Below are 6,000 nucleotides of genomic sequence, written 5' to 3' on the forward strand. Positions count from 1 at the left end.
ATGGTGACTGTAGCTATTTCATAGAGTTGTTGAAAGGATTAAATGAGTTAATTCACATAAATTATTTAAAACAGTGCCTGGAACAAAATTAAAGTCAATAAACATTAGCTATTATTACCACTATTAGTAGTAGGTGAGATGGGCACTGCCATGTTAGAGCTGGCACGACATGGTGTCAGAGCAAAGTGGGAGAGCAATTAATTCTTCCTGAGCAATCAGGAAAGGATATAACAGCAAGTTCTTATTGGAGCTGGAGTTTGTAGGATGAATAGGAGTTTTCTAGGAGGTCATACAAGGTAGAGGGACAGCATGTGCAAAGTGGGTAACATGCAAAAGTGCATGCTGGTTTCTGTAAAATAGGGATAATATTTACTCATTTGCAAACACCAACCTGAACATTTCATTTCTCCTTATAAATCATGTTTTGTTTCAGCCTCTCACCTCTAAGGCAGTCAAAGTTTATTGACCGGGAACAGGAGAGAATGAACAGTTGGCCGGTGTAGCAGAGGGTGTCACTGCCCCACGCATATCCCCTTAGGCATGTTTGCTGGGTGACTTCCATTGAAAGACCCTGCAACTCTGCTGAGGGCTTTCCCAGCTGCAGAAAAATGCTTGACCCCCTGCATAGAACAGGCTGGAAGTGCTGGGGAATTAAGAACCTGGGAGCAGGCTTCAGCCAAGGACAAACAAGAGTTGGTGGGTAACTGTGGAACCACTAGTTCTTTGCCCCTCCAGTGGGACAACTCTGAGGCTTGTTTTAAACCATCTCCAGAGGTTCTCAGGGGGATTGAGTCCCAGGTGCCCACAGGTTAATGTGCTCATTACCACATCCCAAAAAGCTGCCTTTCCTTTCCTGTCCCATTTCCCCACTCCCCTGCTGTGTTTCCTGGGATCACCTCCTAAATAAACTACTTGCACTTGGTTTCATGTACTACTTCCGGGGGAGACCAAACTAAGAGAGTCTTTAGGGACTAGAAGGCCCTCACGTCCTGGCTTAATTTTGCTACTTGCTTTGGGACGCCCCATACCGCAGCTTCTTTGTCCTTAATAAGGGAGGTGCAAGGGTTTGAATTAGTTGAGATGAAATCTTGGGAGCTCTCTAATGCTGACATTGTGTGCTTCTCATTCAGTTTCACAGGGGTCTCCTCGGAGCGGGGGGCAGAGGGGTGAGCGGCCGTGGAGCGGGTACAGGGAAAGCAAGTCACGAGCTGGCACACTTGAGTGGAAACAGCACAAAGAGAAAAACTGAAAAGCAGTTTTCAGAGACTCGACATGGGTTTGTCATGAGCAATAATAACATTAAGAAGGAGCTTTGGACCGTGAAGGGATGATGTTTAAAAACACACAGGTGTTAAAGATACCATGAAGAAATGTTTCTTCAAGTGACTTGCAATTGAGCTTAGATCCCCAAAGCACTCAGCTTAATGCGTGAGACTAGTAACTATGTCCCCGCGTGTGAGAGTCCACATCAGTTAGAAGGGGTGGAGACTGCCAGAAGCCCAGGCAAAACAGGGTCAGCTTTCCGTCAACCTAAGTGTCTCTAGACTTCCAGCCCTGAGTAAGATGACTGCAATTTCTTCTTTTCTCCAGGGTGAAAAGTTGGGAGAACTTTAAAAGCTGATATAGATATAAATCCTAGAGACCTTAAGTGAGGTCGTTACAGTTTACTTTCACATTTCAAGATCAAACTCAGCTTTAGCCAGGATTCACAAAGTAGAAATGTCAGATTTTTTTACTGTGATCTCACATAAACTCTACAACTTTCACTTAAAGAGAAAAGGAAAAAAAACCACCATTATGGGCTTCCCTGGTGGCGCAGTGGTTGAGAGTCCGCCTGCCGATGCAGGGGACGTGGGTTCGTGCCCCGGTCCGGGAGGATCCCACATGCCACGGAGCGGCTGGGCCCGTGAGCCATGGCCGCTGAGCCTGCAGGTCCGGAGCCTGTGCTCCGCAGCGGGAGAGGCCGCAACAGTGAGAGGCCCGCGTACCGCAAAAAAACAAAACAAAACAAAACAAAACACCATTATGTCTTCCCCAGAATAGAATACAAAATCCTTGGTCCATCTCTCAGGATAGTTTGTATGTAAAGTTTAGGATAATATACGTCCAGAATGGGAAGGACCCTCAGGAGTCAGCTAGTTTAGCCTCTTTTCCTCCTCAGTCCAGGTCAGAATATCTCTGACAGCTTCCCTGACAGGCAAGGTTAGCCCGCCTCTGCTTGCCCGCCTCCAATGAAGAGAAACTGACTGCTCCCAGAGACAGAGCGCCCACCGTCAGGTGACACCGCCGATAAGAAAGTTTTTTCTTTTGCTGCCTAAGCTTTGCATCCCTGAGTTTCCACCATTTATACCACGAAACAAACAATGTTAAATGAACAGTTTACTCTAAAATTACACCCCCACTAGCTGTGATTTATTCTTAAGCAAATAATTCGCAAAAATGGGAACACCCTGCAGAAGTTCACATTTATCTGGGATGGGAAGTACACGAAGACTAATAAAATAGGTCATTTTAAAAACCCTCATAACAATTTTGTAAAGAGCACTTTCATTTCAATCGTCTCATTTAGCCCTCAATCCCACTCTAGGATGTTGAACTATTGACAACTGAAGAAACAACTCGGAGAGGCGAAGTGATGTGGCCGAGGTCTGCCGCTCAGTAGCTGCGTTGGTCCTTGAAACCAGAATTCCGTCTCCACCTTCAGGCCTCTGCCTCTGCACTACTCACGTAGGCAGCATTCTTTGGAAACGCCACTCTAGGTTCTGGGTACGTGAAATAAATGTGCAAAACATCTACAGCCCCAACAGAGGCCAATCTAATAAAAAAGGCAGACAAGCAAGTAAGTTATTGCAGTCCATTGCAGTAAGGACTGAGATTAGAGGCAGGAACCAAGTACTTTGGGAAAACAGAGAAAGGAGCAACCAATTGCCTGGTAGGGTGGGGAGGGCTTCACAGACATGACACTGAACTTGGATTTTGAAGGACGAATAGAGATTTCCGTGTGGAGAAATGGAATAGATTCTATTTCAAGCAGAAGACACAGCACACAGCAAGACAAGGAGGGCAAAGGGCATGGCGTATTTGGGGTAGACTGAGGTACATGGTGTGACTGAAGCATCTGGAGTGTAAGAGAATAAAGCAGATCAGCTCGGAGAAATAGGTAGGTGTGATCCTGAGGACACAGAATGTCGCTATGAATTGGGCACGTGGTGTAGCCAAGAATGGGATAGGGTCAGGGAAGGCTAGTAAAAGCAATGAATAGATCCAAGGAGCGTCTTATTATTTGTTTTAGAAAGAGCATTATGGCCACAGAAAGAGAATAACTTAAAGGGTCAGAGGCTGCTAAGGGAGGTTATTGAAGTATCACTGAAAAGAAATAAGGAAAAGTCCATTGACAGATGAATGGACAAACAAAATGTGGTGTACACATACCCTAAAACACTATTCAGCCATAAAAAGTATGACATTTTGATGTATGCTATAACCTGGATGGGCCTTGAAAACATTGGTATACTTGTGTCTGACATAAGCCAGACACAGAAGGACAAATGTTGTATGATTCCACTTTATGAGGTACACAGAATAAGCCAATTCACAGAGACACCACATATACTAGAGGTTACAGGGTTGGGGGAGAGGCAGGATGGGAAGATATCGTTTAATGGGTACAGAGTTTATGTTGGGGATGATGAAAAAGTCGGCATAGATAGTGGTGATGGCTACACACAGTATATGAATGTACATAATGCCACTGAATGGTACACGTACAAATGGTTAAAATTATGTTATATATTTTACCACAATTAAAATAATAAGGGTTGGTGGATGGATATCCTAAAGCAAGTAGAGTAAAATGATGGGTTTAGATTTGAGCACACTGACGAGGTATCTGCAGGATAGCCCACCGGAATTGCCAAAGAACTTTCTGTATCTATGGATCTGGAGCTTGGTGAAGAGATCGGGGCTTAAAATTTCCTTAAAATTCTTGCTTGGGAAAAATGTAACCTACCTCATAGAACTAGTATTAGATCTGTGCTTCTGTGTTGGGGGTGATAGTACTGCCTAGCGGTGTAAAATAATTTTAGGACTGTGAGTTACTTGAGACTTTATTTTGTGAGGGAAACTGGGAAAGGGAGGGGGGTGGAACCTCTCTTTGTCCAGTTAGGCTTCCAGGAACTGGTTGGTTCACATATGTTATAACAGAACGTGGAGGTGGAGGGGGGAGACAAGGACAGGGCTTGTTGCCCAGCTGCTAGCAGTTCTGGGGGCAGGCAGCCCCAGCAGGGATGGCCTCAGCTGCACGGCCACCTTGCCCGGGGTCCCATCTGGGCAGATGTTTCAGCCATGTCAGCCTAACGTGAGACAACGCTGATGGGTCATTTTGTTCCAGAGCCCCGCGGTGCGGTTGACCAAGGCTGCTATCTGGTCTACATCACAGCTCAACCAACCCTCCCTTCCAGTGGTATGGATCCAGGGCACTCCCTCCTAAACACCCTGCACATTAAACTCCAGTCTCAGAGCATGAACCTCACCTGCGACAGAGGTCCAAATGACTAACCCAGCTCTTTTGACTTTACCTACTATGGTACTCACTATAATCCCAAACTATGCTGACTAGATCCCGGAAGGCAGCCCCTAACTCTGGATTCTCCACACATGTACTGGTGAGTAGCTAATGGCTGTTTTCTGCTTTATAAGATAGTGTTAACAGGCTCCAATTAATCCAGTTGGACAAGTAACAAAAAGGCCATCACGTGTTCAGCAAATAATTCCATCCTGGCTGCCCCAAAGACTCCCCATAGCAAAATCCATTAAACCTTAATGTGTTTTATTTTCTCTCCTGCAACCCTGAAGTGTTTGCTGACATTTGAAGTCTGGTAATAATCATCGTCCCCCAGCCAAGCCATGTTTCTGAATCTTCAGGCAAATTCATGGCTGTCCCATTTTCTGAATGTTCTAATCAACATTCTAAACAGCCTTGCTCCTGGATATAAAGAAGGAAGAAAAAATAAACCTCTTTAAACTTCAGGGTCACAAAATTGCACTAGAAAAAGTCCCCAGTGGAAACACTGGATAGTCACAGATTATAGGTTTTATTAATAAAAATCAATATAGTTGAGATGTTCATGCATTTGGCGTGAATCAAATGAACCAAGACTGAAGACAAAAAAAAACTGTTCATTCAAAACCTCTTAGAGGGATTTAATGTTTTGGGTTTTGTTTTGCTTTGGTCTTTGGTTACTTCTTTCACAATACATAAAGCCCAGTAAATTAAGCAAAGTAAATCTTGCATTGTATTTAAAATAATCTCAGGAACACATAGATTGATTAACAAGGATATACATAGATATATATATATATACCCTTATAAAAAAAGGGATTTCAAATGCATTCATTCTTTAAAATTGTAGCTGCCTGATTAACAGCAGCAAATGTTTATTGAGCATTGACTATGTGCAGCTACCACGCTAAATGTTATATATGTACTGTCTTGTTTAATTCCCCTACCCACCTGAGACAGGTAGGGCCTCTGGGTACAATGTGAATGATGCTGCCTGCAGTTGTACAACATGGTAGCCCTGGGGATAGGTTCATTTTCTCTTCTTATGAGGAAGTGAGGCATGGAGGCGCAGAATGATTCAGCACCTTGCCGCCAACTCACACAATTGGTGCGTGATACTGACAGGACTCCAGACTAGGCTGATTTAACTAAGCCAGGGCTCTTACTTACTACATTACACTGTACCTTGTCTTCTGCTATAAGATACAAGAGCCCATTGTGGCAAAAGAGACAATGTCATCTCTGTTATCCGACTTCCTCTTTGTCCTAGCTGTTCCCTTCGCCTACACTGTCCTTTTGCACATCTCTGCCTCCCAAGATCCCATGCATCCGTTAGGGTCCACAGAAAATGTCTGCAAAAATTTCCTGGACCCCCTCTTCCTGTAGCAGAATTGATGACATTTTCCCTTTGTCCCCAGAGTACTCTGTACCTGAATATT

Source organism: Phocoena sinus, chromosome 1, assembly GCF_008692025.1.
Source record: "Phocoena sinus isolate mPhoSin1 chromosome 1, mPhoSin1.pri, whole genome shotgun sequence".
In the NCBI taxonomy this organism is placed as follows: Eukaryota; Metazoa; Chordata; class Mammalia; order Artiodactyla; family Phocoenidae; genus Phocoena; species Phocoena sinus.